The sequence below is a fragment of the Esox lucius genome, chromosome 16 (assembly GCF_011004845.1).
Source record: "Esox lucius isolate fEsoLuc1 chromosome 16, fEsoLuc1.pri, whole genome shotgun sequence".
Taxonomy (NCBI): domain Eukaryota; kingdom Metazoa; phylum Chordata; class Actinopteri; order Esociformes; family Esocidae; genus Esox; species Esox lucius.
In genome coordinates, this window is record NC_047584.1 from 11,143,051 (window position 1) to 11,157,894 (window position 14,844).

General features: G+C 45.0%; 1 protein-coding gene across 3 annotated transcripts in view; it reads right to left on the minus strand.

Annotated features, from left to right (window-relative positions):
* si:dkey-91i10.2 (uncharacterized protein LOC555224 homolog) overlaps positions 1–14,844 on the minus strand; it is a 54,409-nt gene that overhangs the window by 27,898 nt on the left and 11,667 nt on the right. For 2 of the 3 annotated variants that reach the window (XM_010879746.3, XM_010879744.3), the window contains exon 1: positions 9,899–10,234. The exons of the other annotated variant lie outside the window; for it this stretch is intronic. The gene's annotated coding sequence lies outside the window, so the exon portion shown is untranslated. Of the gene's footprint in view, positions 1–9,898; positions 10,235–14,844 lie in introns of those variants that run through there. 3 annotated transcript variants of the gene reach the window in all.

Below are 14,844 nucleotides of genomic sequence, written 5' to 3' on the forward strand. Positions count from 1 at the left end.
ACAAGTGTAATATTATACAACAACAACAGACTTGTGGTCCAGCCGGACAACGGAGCCCTACAAACACCTGAAAAGTCGCTGTTTGCAAACTGCATTTTCCCCAGAGGATCATACAAGTGAGAACAGGGATGAGAGAATCTTTAGCTGATTGGGGCCTAGATGAGAGTCGTCTAGTCTGTATTACAACAGACAATGCCGCGAACATGGTGAAGGCTGCACCTGAACAAGTGGACCAGATTGCAGTGCTTTGGACACAGACTGCATCTTGCAGTTGGTAAGTTATGCCCAATTGTGCATTCTATTTTACTACTGTTGCTATTGCTATACTATTAGTGTTACATATAATTACCTAGCAACCTGTTCTGAAATATAAAAATGTCAGATTTTTCATAACTTTTTATTGTAGAGGATGGGGCTGGGGATGAATGAAGGATACAGACTGTCAGGCTGATAGCCAAAGCTCTTTCTGAATACATCCTGTATTTTTTCATATCGCAATATACACTCACCTAAAGGATTATTAGGAACACCTGTTCAATTTCTCATTAATGCAATTATCTAATCAACCAATCACATGGCAGTTGCTTCAATGCATTTAGGGGTGTGGTCCTGGTCAAGACAATCTCCTGAACTCCAAACTGAATGTCAGAATGGGAAAGAAAGGTAATTTAAGCAATTTTGAGCGTGGCATGGTTGTTGGTGCCAGACAGGCCGGTCTGAGTATTTCACAATCTGCTCAGTTACTGGGATTTTCACACACAACCATTTCTAGGGTTTACAAAGAATGGTGTGAAAAGGGAAAAACATCCAGTATGCGGCAGTCCTGTGGGCGAAAACGCCTTGTTGATGCTAGAGGTCAGAGGAGAATGGGCCGACTGATTCAAGCTGATAGAAGAGCAACTTTGACTGAAATAACGTTACAACCGAGGTATGCAGGAAAGCATTTGTGAAGCCACAACACACACAACCTTGAGGCAGATGGGCTACAACAGCACTACAACAGCACTACAAATAGGAAAAAGAGGCTACAATTTGCACGAGCTCACCAAAATTGGACAGTTGAAGACTGGAAGAATGTTGCCTGGTCTGATGAGTCTCGATTTCTGTTGAGACATTCAGGTGGTAGAGTCAGAATTTGGCGTAAACAGAATGAGAACATGGATCCATCATGCCTTGTTACCACTGTGCAGGCTGGTGGTTATGGTGTAATGGTGTGGGGATGTTTTCTTGGCACACTTTAGGCCCCTTAGTGCCAATTGGGCATTGTTTAAATGCCACGGCCTACCTGAGCATTGTTTCTGACCATGTCCATCCCTTTATGACCACCATGTACCCATCCTCTGATGGCTACTTCCAGCAGGATAATGCACCATGTCACAAAGCTCGAATCATTTCAAATTGGTTTCTTGAACATGACAATGAGTTCACTGTACAGAAATGGCCCCCACAGTCACCAGATCTCAACCCAATAGAGCATCTTTGGGATGTGGTGGAACGGGAGCTTCGTGCCCTGGATGTGCATCCCACAAATCTCCATCAACTGCAAGATGCTATCCTATCAATATGGGTCAACATTTCTAAAGAATGCTTTCAGCACCTTGTTGAATCAATGCCACGTAGAATTAAGGCAGTTCTGAAGACGAAAGGGGGTCAAACACAGTATTAGTATGGTGTTCCTAATAATCCTTTAGGTGAGTATATATTGCAGAAAAACAAAATATCGCAATGTCAGTTATTTCCAATATCGTGCAACCCTAGTTCCTCCACTAATTTATTTGTTTTTCTCCTTTAATTTGTCACCCGTCTGTATAGGGAAGTCATTGAAAAGCACATCGTATAGCTGAACATATACCAATTAAATTGTGAGATATATGTAGAAGGGCTGTGATGGTAACTGAATTAGCCGATTAGTGTCAGTCACAGCCCTTGTATGTAAAATATAACACTGGAAAGAGATTGGATTTGATCTGGCAAATGAACCAGTTGCATAACTGTTTATTTAATACGTTGCTTCTAATGAAACATTAGAAATGGAAAGAAGTGAAATTACCCGTGTTAATCAACTAGCTGCTTACCCCAGATTCTGTTTACTAAGTGTCTGTAGGACAGTAACCTGTCAGACACTTAGCATAATGGAAAACACACACGAGAGAGGCTGACTACACAGTCAAACAAGAGAGCCACAGATTGGGCAACGCCATGCTGGGATCCTGATAAAGTGAAGTACCTCTCCACTTCCTGTGAAAGAAAGAGCTGAGTGAGGGGGAGGGTAAAAGTGGGTGAGGGGGGGGTGGGGGGTGGTTTAACACTCTTCAAAGCAATGGGACACAGAAAACTCAATCAGATCAGAGAACGAGACAGGGGAGAGAGGTCAGAGACGCCGGCAGACAAGATAAGGAGATGTGATTTTCCCTCCGTGTCACTACCTCATCAAGTAGAGAAAAGTGGTTTCATAGGAATAGTCCCCGGGCTCGGCAGTGACCGACGGCCAATACACCTCCGCGGTCCCTGTAAAGATCCCCGCCAGGGTGTGGCCCGCTATCACAGTGGCGTTCTGGCAGCATGGAAGTCTGGAGTTAATGACAACCCCGGGATGTGTGTCGACTACCAGGCTACCGGGAGGTGAGGCTTGCAATTCAGAGAGTGGAGACCAAAAGCCCGCCCTACAGTGTCACAGTTCCCCTGGAGCTGGGTGTCAGGCGGTAGCTAGAACACTGTCGAACATGCCGAAGTGAAAAGCACGTAGAGTATGCATCGACGACCGCATCTATGACTGCGGTCAGTGCAACAGAAATGTAACGAGCACAGGTAATGGGATGGTCTGTTTACGGGATAAGGTCAGCTGCGCTCATTCGACTCGTGCTGCGCAGAATGTTTCGCGTTACCGATCACAGCTCAGGTGGAGGCCAGGAGTGTCTCCGTTCTGTTCCGTAAGGTGGAGATCATTCGTTGGTATTACATAAATATTTCACCAGTTTGAGGTGTTAACTGACTCTATGAATAATATAAGGGGGAATGAGGTAAAATATAGGGCATGTGCTGAACAGCACCCTATTCACATGTGTAGTGCACTTCCCTGGCCCATAGGGCTCTGGTCAGAACTAGTGCACCACATAGGGACTATCATGTCATTTGGGACACAGACATAGATAGCGCCACCGCTGTCACCTTTCTTCTTTTGCATGGTTTTTCCATAAGCATACAGTAGCCCAACACAGCTTCGCTTCACTGTACTTATTCAAAGAGACCATGAAAGAGCCTCACAGTTCAAAGGAGCCTGGCCAACCAATCCACATAAATGACGTACAGTGGAGACTATAATAAAAGTCTATGAAGATAAAAGGTGTGACTAGAGGGTGAATGTCCCATGTTGATTTGGAGAGGCTACCATTATGTTAAGGTGAACAAACCAATTCATCGATTCCCAACCTGAGGCGGGTATTTCAGTGATCTTTTGTCTGTCAAATCTTTGTATTGGTGTGAGGCCAGTGACATTAACAGAGAAAATGTCTCCTCCTAAGATATTTAATTGTTTTAAGCAATCTATCTTACATTGCTGTGATGACCATGAACGTTTACAGGAACATCACCGTTCGGAGGTGAAAGAAATAAAATAATCCTTGAATTTTAGGGGGTCAGAAAGTAAGGTTGGGCAAAATAGTAAGGCATACTATCCCATTTAAGCATAATATATTGAAACGTCAAAATCATTAATTATTTCTATTAAGGTGAAAGAAAAGCTCTAGAAAGTTTTCATAGTGACTATGTACTGTATTTGCCCTGTCTATAAAGGGGGTCAGCTATTCCCCAAACTGTCAGAGCAGTAAAATGTGTATGGAACTGTTCCATACTTTATTATAGTCACGTCAAATAGCAAGCCTATTCTATTACCTTACCAGAGACACACTACATTTTCCGCATGGGAACAAGATGATATATCATCACAGTGACATATTCTACCCTGGCTGGTTTACCAATAGACCCCTCCCATCGGGCCCGTTGGAGTTGGTGCTCCACTGAAAGTCCAAGAGACCAAACAGAATCAATATTTTTTCAGTGTCAACATAGTTAGTCATTATGGTTAATTGGTGGTTCTGCTATGTACTGTAATCACCCATTGATCAGGCAGTAGGTTTCCTCGGCTCCTGATGATGTGAAGCTGTCTCCAATAGGTTGTGAAATACAGGCCACTAGTTTCAACAAAACCCCATAGGCTGAAGTAGTGCCCTTCGTTGGACATGCAATAGGCTGCCATTTGGAATGCGACCAGTTTAATACAGCCAATCAAAGGAAGGGATTTCTGTCACTGGGCTGCAGCTGTGGTATTGATTGGTGGAGGTTATAGATCCATCATGTTTCTGTCAACCCCCATCGGGTTGACTGAACCCAACCAAAAATAAAGCCCCAGTGTCCCCTCTCACTCTAACTCTCTCCCTCCCCGTCTTATGCAATCAAACAGCTTGTAAAGCCATGGTCGCTCAGCCAGTAGAACAAACAAATAGGCAGACAAAAAACCCTTGGTGAGACGGAGATGTTGCTGTACGTGTATGATTAGTAAAAACTCCTAACCATCTACGTCGGTGGAATCTGATAGATACGCTAGTGTACAATGAGAAAAGGGCAGACAGGATTGCAGCCCTTAGCGAGATGGATGTTCTACTGTATGGATGGTAACCGCATACGACGATCCATGGACTGATTAATATAGTTCAGCTGCCTGAGAACAGAGCTGGAGTCGGCTGTATGTTATGTAACCTAATATTAAGCCGATTTCCCGCTGGGACTCTAAAGGGAAAAAAGGGGCATTCTAATTTCCTTTTAGACTGATGAAACAACGTTGTCCGACATTGCAGCGGTTCTCTCTGTCTTCTCACCCTGAAGCGGTTCTTCTACTCGTGTGTTGGACAACAGAGGGAGAATATGAACCTGTGCTCAAACACCAGGGTTCAAGCACAATTTCAGATGATGGAACTTCTTTTGTCTGTGTTTGATTTAGCTTGCCTGACAATATAATTGACACAAAATTCTAATCTCCTCCCATTAGGCAGTTCCAGGAAGGCTAAACCAAATGCTCAGACGATTTGAAAATGTTGGATAGTGTCTGAACCCAGGTCTTTTCAGCTGGTCAGATAACAGGAGGGTGGGTGACTGCTCCTCTCTCTTGTCATCAGACCGTATTTGGCATTTCCGTGTCAAGGAGCTGGATTAGTTTAAAAAGTAAGCTACCTCAGGGGTCTCAAGACGGTTCATATACTACAGAATCACAACCGGTTTCTCTCAAATCAATGTATTGTCGTGTCTAATAAATGGATTGTAGATAACTACCTCAAATCAAATATGTACGGCATTTAAAAAAATAACGCAATAGAAAAACAATCTATAACCACAAAAAAAATCAAAAATAACATGGATTTCATGTAGGTAACAGTAAAAGGAATCTGAATTTGCAACTACGATGCCATAGTGTAGGTTTCTCACTGTTGATAGCTCCTTCAAAGCATTACGTACGTTTATTGTCTCGTTTAAATAACACATCTTACAAAAAAGATATAATGCAAAGGGAAACTGCATTTAGTTTTCTGGACTAGAGACCTAATCAACTACAGTGAAGTGTTTGGGTTCAGGAAGAGGTCTCAGTCTGCCAAGGCAGTGCTGTAGTAATTAGGCTTCTTGGCATATTCTGTGGCCTCCACAGCGCTTTCCTGTTTTTGTTGTTGTTACTGCTGCCGGGGGTAATGACATCAACACTGCAGCCACCGCGGTAACGGTAACAATAACAAAAAAAGGACCTCTGCAAGATGATTGTAACCTCTCTCCTACGATCGATCTCCTGAGACGCAGAGAGAGCTCAAGAGAAAGAAAGGGAGAGAGGCTGAGCGGAGGGAACTCAGGTGAGAGCACTGGCCCCGATGGAGAGGGGGAAGATGAACAGGAGGATGGGGGCAAGGGAAATGGGGTGCGATGACAAGGGAGGAAGTGAGAGAGGTGGAGAATGAGCGTGACAGAGTGAAACAGAGAGATGGAGAGAGTGAGAGAGAGATAAAGATGGGTAAGGTAATCCTAGGAGTGTTGTCAGTAAACAAAGGAAGGATATTAAAGGGAGGATTTACTTGGGACCAGATGGCCGAGTGATGTGACTGAATGGGGAATGGACATGGAGGCTGAAAAATATACAGGACAGTGGCGGAGAGGGAACCTAAACCCTAACTAGAGTCATGGGTATCAGTCAAGTTTCGACCACATCGCCACTCTTAGCATATCTGACTTCTCAAACTTGCTACAGCAAAATGTTCCGCCCCACCAATGCATGTTAGTTTCTTCTCCCCTGAATGGAAGAAACTCCAAGATAGTGTATAGCTGGCCAAAACAATCTAACTGGTCCTAGAGGCCAATGGGTTTGGCTACAGCCAGACTGAAATACATAGCCAACGATAGTGCAAGACGTCTTTGTGTGTCATCAGGCTAATATCAGACTGCACTGTCCTTAACTTCCTCTGGAAAAAGAGAAGGAATATAAATTCGAACCATGTTACTTGACTGATTAATAAAGCTCTCATCTCAGGCTATATTCTCAGAGGAATCACAGAACATCCAAGAATAGAATGGCATCTCCTCTCTAAAGAAAATGTGTAGACAGGGCAACATAAAATATGCATACTACATCAGACCTAATACTTGGATTCAATACACTGAATTAGTCAAGCTCATGCTTTGGTGGTTTTGTGTCTTGATCAGTGATGAGCCGTTTACCCTGCCTGAGAATATCAGCTTTATGATTGTTGTCTTATTCATGGCAGTTTTTGAAATGTTCTCTCATTCATGTCAGTAGTAACAATTCCCAAGAGGATCTGATCATAATATTGGTGTGCACCTATAGAGAAGCCCTCCCCAAAGGCCTTCACTCATTGCCCTGGGGTCTACTGTGTTTGTCTCTGACAAAACAACAACAACAAAACACAAAGAAGAGATGAGCGGGGATGAGAGAAGAAAGAGGAGGTGAGATGAGAGATGAGACGAGATGACAGACAAGGCTGATGAGAGACAAGACGACAGACAAGGCTGATGAGAGACGAGAACATGTGAGAGGATGATAGAGATGTGAGAGTGTAGAGATGAGAGAAGGGGGAGGAGAGAAAGGACAGATGAGAGAAGGGGGAGGAGAGAAAGGACAGATGAGAGAAGGGGGAGGAGAGAAAGGACAGATGAGAGAAGGGGGAGGAGAGAAAGGACAGATGAGAGGAGGGGGAGGAGAAAAAGGACAGATGAGAGGAGGGGAAGGAGAGAAAGGACAGATGAGAGGAGGGGGAGGAGAGAAAGGACAGATGAGAGGAGGGGGAGGAGAGAAAGGACAGATGAGAGAAGGGGAAGGAGAAAAAGGACAGATGAGAGGAGGGGAAGGATAGAAAGGACAGATGAGAGGAGGGGAAGGAGAGAAAGGACAGATGAGAGAAGGGGAGGAGGAAGAGATGAAAGAAGGAAGGAGAGCTTAAAAGAGGGGGAAAGAGAGAGGGGCACTCCGAGTCACTAGCAGTGGGCTCCCTGCATCCCAGTCTACCAACTCCCTAAGCCAAGGACAAGCTGGTAATAGGCTTACATAAAGTGGGTGAGGAGGTGATAGACAGGGGAGGAGGGGTGAGGAGGACGGGGGGATAAGAGGAGGTCAGAGGAGGTGATTCCAGATGAGAGGGGAGGAAACTCATCGATCAGCTGTCATCTCTGTTTACTGAGGAGCTGAAAATCCTCTCTTTCTTTCTCTCTTTCTGTGACTCTTTTTCTTTCTCTCTCTCTCAGTCATGCTGGTATGATAAACACAGAGCTGCCTATCAGTCCTCACAGCTCTACAATCCCCATGATCCAGACAGACCCAGACAAGTGTAGAGGGGAGCAGTAGGGATATGCTGCTGCCCTATCTGGGTTACGGCAGGGGTGTCATATTACTCACAGGCAGTCATTCACACCGCTAGTCCAGAGCTGCAAAGTACTACATGACACTCGCCTGTATGGATAAAAGGTGCCAATTTACCACTATTTAACTTCTACTGGCAGAAAAGCCTTTTTTTTTTTACTTGTGTGGGCTGTGAGAAATCTGTCTAATTCTAGAAGCCTTTTCAGGGTTAGCGTGTCAGATTACTTTGGTTGTAGTGAACATCTGAGGTATTTTCCATTAGAATTGACAAAAAAAGAACCTATGCCAATGGAAAATCTACCTTTTCAGCAGGAAACTCACCTCACCGTTTCTGCTGCCACGGTGTTGTATGCTAGGGAACTGTAGTAAATGAATGACCCTGGAGCATCTTCTACTTAGGACTCCTGACTGGAGGACACCAAATCCTAAAGACAACCTCATCTGTCTAAACCTGCACCAACCTGGATGTCAACTCAATTTATTTTCCAATTTCCTGTATGCTGATTCTCCCTCTTCCCAACCCCCCTTCAACTCTCTCTATCCTGCTTTCTCCATCTCATCCCCCCCTGAAATATTCCTTTTATTTCCTGTCTCTGAATTTCTTTTAGTAGATAAAATATTCAGGGGAGTCAGCACACTGTGCTGTTTCTCCATGTGGCTGGTAGACACCTAACAGTTGTGACTGCTCCTTTCCTTTCCTCTCCTCTCCTCTCCTCTCCCTTTTCGTCTCCTCTCCCCTCCCCTCCCTTCAGCTCACCCCACTTCCCTCACTCCTCACCTCACCTACTCCCTGGTCATCTCTCCTCACCTACTCCCTGGTCACCCTGGAGTGACTGAGGTCGGCAAACTCAGCCTTTCAACGTACGCGTCCCAAATTGCACCCTACTTCCTTTGCGGTACCCTACTTCAGCCCAGCGTCCATAGGGCAGACAAAAGTGCACTACACTGAGAATAGACAACATTTAGGAAGCAGACAATGTCTGCAGGCTAAATCCTAGATGAGACCAGGCCAGACCTTGATACGACCCACTGCACAGGAACATACCATCGATCCTCCCACGGGTTCATTATCCTGCCTAATTAATCTGGTGGGAGTCCAAGGCGACCGGTCTCAATCCAAGGGGACGGCCAGACATATGAGGCACAAGGAAAGACTACAAAAAACACTCTCTATGTACTCTCAACATGGCTGCTCATTCCAGGTCGAAGTCTATGGTTAGGACCCTGCCTTGATACAGCTCACTGGACAGCTCCTAACAACACCAGTGTTGGAGGAAGATCCACGCGTTCAGCATTTTTCTGCTCATCGGGGGGAAGGACATGAGAACAGACACGCACAAAGGCGGGCGGGCATACAAACACGCAGGCACACAGCTAACCCAGGGCTAGAGGCTGATATCTGATGTCTGCTCTGAATAAGCAAACACGTAAAATGTGTTTGTCTCCAGTCCTGTCAGAACTGTACACAGCGTAGAACAGAGTGCACTGTGGTATGTACAGAGTAATTCACCATGTGTCATCCGAGGAGTTTCCGATTCAACCTAATTGATGAAGTGATGAATAATTTATTTCTGGCTAAGTAGGTATTTCTCAATTCTGTTAGCAAATGCACAACTCACTAGAGACGCACCACAATCCAATGATAAACTAGAAATACACATTCCAGACCAAAAAAGACTGACAAAAGCCTACTCCAAACAGACACTACTGCATACAGTGCCATACAGCAGATCATGAAACGCCTACAAAGAAGACTCACATTAAAGGCGCTTATTTTTCATTTGACTAGATAACCCTTTCACAATAAATCAGCCACAACAGAGTAAAGAGCGAAATGCATGTCGACTGAAGCCCACCCACTGGTCGTTCATTCCTCACACAAAATCACAACTGTCATCACTGTCCCCCTCTGCACTTCTTATCAAGTGAAAAAGAAACAGAACACACAAGTAAATGTTCCCTTTGCATAGGACACAAGAGTCGTGGACCTACCTCCGCTGTGAGTAAGCATATACGTATCCGTATGGTCTCAGTCCAGGGCAGACAGGCAAGCAGGAGCCCTGCGCTCTGTTCTCTCCTTGACTAGTCTGTGCTGTGCTCAGGCAGTGTGTGTGGTGTGGCGTGTGTGAATGCTCCAGCCCTCTCTCTGCCTGGCTATTGTTACAGAGGACGGGGAGCCCTACTGAGCATGCTCCACTTGAACGTACCCTCCCCGTCGGCATGGAAACGGGGAAGCGGGGCAAGGCAGTGGCCCTGCACGGTAGTTTCTAGTCGCTCTCTTCTCTGTGAGACGCCCTTAGCCCTTGTCAAGTCACCGGTGGAGGCCGGGTCTTCCCTCTTCTATATTCTCCTCAGCAAGCACTGAGTCAGGACTCGCAGGGAGGCAGTTGGACTTTGTCACGGTAACCTCTTAGTGGCTTAAATCTTTAATCATGTTATTTCATTCTTAATCGCAGTGACTGTGACATAACCAAAACCTGCCCAAGGAATCTTTCCCAATGACCGGATTCAATTACAAACTGAATGAGTTCATTCAAACAAACAAATGTGGTCATACCTCTTCATGTTAAAACACATATAAGACATTGGTGTAAAACTGATGCAATAATATGCCTTAACTAATCTTCCATATTGGATAAAGCCTCTATTGAACTATTGAAAATAAAAAGATAAAGCCACAGTTTTTTATGAAAATACTGAATATTCAAGGGAGCTTTCTTTACATTCCATTCCCTGGGGTTAATAGCAGCTCACTGAATGGGGGTTCAGCCTGCAGGTCTGTAGGATGGCTACAGAAAGAGGTTGCGTCGGTCTGTCTGCCAGTCTGTGTCTGTCTTTCTACTTGATATTTATAGCGTGTTACAGTTCCAGGCCATATGGACCACAGGGATACTCCAACTCACTCTCTCTGCTATACCAACCCAAGCGGCATCCCATTTCCTATGGGAACAGCCCTGTTAGCCGGAAGTGAAACTGAACAGCAACATTCAGCAACTATGAGATCACATGGGTTAAAGCCAGGGGGTGACTGTGTGTGTGTGTTTCAGAGAGTGTGTTCAGGGGTTATACACCTCCAATATAAGCAAACGTAGTGCCCCACTTGCCTAGCAGTTATTGCAAATGTAATGTACTGGCCAGCATCAAAACTATCAGAAAAACACAAATGACTGGTTTCTTATTTTTTGGTTTATCGTGAGTCATTCACAGTGCTAGAGAAGAGAGATGTCTTGTCTTTGTTCTTTAGAGCGGGTGTCACAGTGCTCTCTTAATGGTTAAGACATTTACACTGCCAATTCTGCAGGTTTTCCTACTTACAAAGCATGTAGAGGTCTGTAATTTTTATCATAGGTACTCTTCAACTGTGAGAGACGGAATCTAAAACAAAAATGCAGAAAATCTCATTGTATGATTTTTAAATAATTCATTTGCATTTTATTGCATGACATAAGTATTTGATCACCTACCAATCAGTAAGAATTCCGGCTCTCACAGACCTGTTAGTTTTTCATTAAGAAGCCCTCCTGTTCTCCACTCATTACCTGTATTTACTGCACCTGTTTGAACCTGTTACCTGTATAAAAAACACCTGTCCACACACTCAATCAAACAGACTCCAACCTCTCCACAATGGCCAAGACCAGAGAGCTGTGTAAGGACATCAGGGATAAAATTGTAGACCTGCACAAGGCTGGGATGGGCTACAGGACAATAGGCAACAACTGTTGGTACAATTATTAGAAAATGGAAGAAGTTCAAGATGATGGTCAATCTCCCTCGGTCTGGGGCTCCATGCAAGATCTCACCTCGTGGGGCATCAATGATCATGAGGAAGGTGAGGGATCAGCCCAGAACTACACGGCCTGTATGGAGGAGTGGGCCAAAATCCCTGCTGCAGTGTGTGCAAACCTGGTCAAGAACTACAGGAAACGAATGATCTCTGTAATTGCAAAAACAAAGGTTTCTGTACCAAATATTAAGTTCTGCTTTTCTGATGTATCAAATACTTATGTCATGCAATAAAATGCTAATTATTTACTTAAAAATCATACAACGTGATTTTCTGGATTTTTGTTTTAGATTCCGTCTCTCACAGTTGAAGAGTACCTATGATAAAAATTACAGACTTTGTAAGTGGGAAAACCTGCAAAATCAGCAGTGTATCAAATACTTGTTCTCCCCACTGTAATCAACTAACCAGCCTTGCCTAGAACTATGTTTTTGAAGTTAATGTTACTGTTGTCTATGATTATTCTGGAGGCTAGGGGAACACCTGCTGCTGAATTCATGCATTTTTCCATCTTGTGGAAACAAAACACTTTCACTGACACACTTCAACAAGGACAAGTATGTGCGCAAACACACACACATTTCTTTCCAAGACTCGTTGAAGGATAGGGTCAGAGGCTGGGAGGTTTGGGAGCACTTTCTGCTTCGGTGAGTTTTGGGAGAGAAATGGGGAGGGGAGAAGCAAGAAATATCCCAGCTAAATCTCAAAGTCTGCTGGCGTGAGTCAACTTGATAGACTAATGGAGGGTACATTTTCACAAAGAGGAATCAGGACATAAAAGTCAAAATCCCACTGCTGTTTTCACAGATCCTGACACTCCACTGAGATGAACATTTTAATTGGCTGCTGTATGTGGATCGGGGCAGGTGATAATCTACGCTACTTGTTTTACGCCTTTCGTCCTCAATCGTTTGAAGCACTCCAGACAGATCCGACCAGTCAAGCATCAGTTAACATCATTACTAAAGCTTTGGCTTTGGCCTCCATCCTGTCCATTATCAGCATTCAATACCGCAACAGGGCCAGGCCTGGCTCTCTTCTACCAAGTGACCCAGCTCCATGCACTGAACTGTCCCTCCTCTGACCGTGGTTTACAGCCACGGCCAAACTGGGAGTAGGAAGCACATGTAGTATAATGCTGTTCACATGTCTTTGTGATGGGGAGCAGCTTATGGCTTAGTGACGTCACAGGTCAGGGGATCAGTGGTGTCAAGGAGGAGAAAAGAGAGATTAAACGTGGCAAATGATCACCTCAGATTTCTGCTATCAAAAACCATTTAACCCAAACAAGCATCAACATATCGTTGTGCCAAAGCCCCAAGTATACCATGCGGAGAAAGACAAATGTCCTGGTGAACATTTGCATAGCCAATATAAAAATGGGTTGGCCTATCTATTGATCTGCCCATTACATGCAAAGGGCAGGGGACAACACGCCTGGGAAAGATTTATCTTCTCTGGGCTGCCTTGTCAGATGGCTGACTGCTTGTATGGCCAGTTAGCTGATTGACTGCTTGTATGGCTGGTTAGCTGGTTGACAGTTTGTACTGAGTGGTTATTTGGTTGACTACTACTGTGGCCGGTTAGCTGGTTGACCACTTGTATGGCCGGTTAACTGGTTGAATGCTGGTTTGGCCGGTTAGCTGGTTGAATGCTTGTATGGCTGGTTAGGTGGTTGAATGCTTGTATGGCTGGTTAGCTGGTTGAATGCTTGTATGGCTGGTTAAGTGGTTGAATGTTTGTATGGCTGGTTAGGTGGTTGAATGCTTGTATGGCTGGTTAGCTGGTTGAATGCTTGTATGGCTGGTTAGCTGGTTGAATGCTTGTATGGCTGGTTAAGTGGTTGAATGTTTGTATGGCTGGTTATGTGGTTGAATGCTTGTATGGCTGGTTAAGTGGTTGAATGTTTGTATGGCTGGTTAGGTGGTTGAATGCTTGTATGGCTGGTTAGGTGGTTGAATGCTTGTATGTCTGGTTGCCTGGTTGAATCCTTGTTTGGCTGGTTGGCTGGTTGAATCCTTGTTTGGCTGGTTGGCTGGGTAGCTCTGTGTGATAGTGTCCCTGCCCTGGGAGACAGAGGGGTGCATGTGCTGGTCCTGACACCCAGGTACACTCTGATGTTGTCTGCCCACCGCCCCTTTCTGCCCGGCCAACCACTCATGAATAGATCATTTATGAGGGCTCTGCCACCGGACTCAATAATGCACGGGCCTTGAGTGACGGACAGCCTTTTAGGGAGGGAGGGGGAGAGAGAGAGAGAGAGAGAGGGAGGAAAAAAGGGAAAAGGGGTAGAGACATGTCCTGTGCGTGAAAAGACCAAAAAAACTCTGTGAGAGGACATGGGAGTGCTGTCACTGTCTTCAGGGATAATATGTTGACACAACGCAGGGATGCAGTGGGGACTGTCACAGTGGGAGAATAATGCTCAAGTATGGGCGGCACCTCCTTGTTCATGGCTGACGTACTGTACTTCACAATGTTAGGAGATCAATGACGTGAGCAACCCGTGATGAGGCAGGGAGAAAGAGACTTTCCTCCCAACACAATACAAATGCAAAACAGGAAATACATCCACCACATACACACACAGGATATTACAGTCTCTTAGGACCAGCACCACCTACAGACCTTCTCTAACTGTAGAGGAAAAGGAACCGTGTTATGGGAACTCTGTTTACAGTCACTCTGTAAATGAACAGAGCACCCCTTCCGCTGCATTCTTACAATTCAGGACCACACAATACCTCGTAGTGTTGACCCCCCCCCAGAGAGGAACAAGGCATTGTTTGTAGCCTCACTGAGGCTAAAGGGATGTGTTTGCTTGTTGAATTGAGTGGGGGGATTACCTAAACGCAGGACCACAGGATGTCATAAAAAGTGTCCTCTACTGGTCTGGTTTGTTTTGCGGAGGAGGACCGAGATAACAGGGTACGGGCGCTTGGCAACCACTACAGCACCGTGGGACATGACGAACCAGTAAGAGAGAGAGAGAGACAATCGACTGACGACAGACACACTGTGACACACATACAACCAGGACATATATAGTGTAAACGGGTCCCATCATGGGGTGTGCTTCTCAAATGGTCTATTGACATAGGTCAAGGCTAGGTTAGGGTTTTCCATTTTACTGTGGCACACATTCATTGTG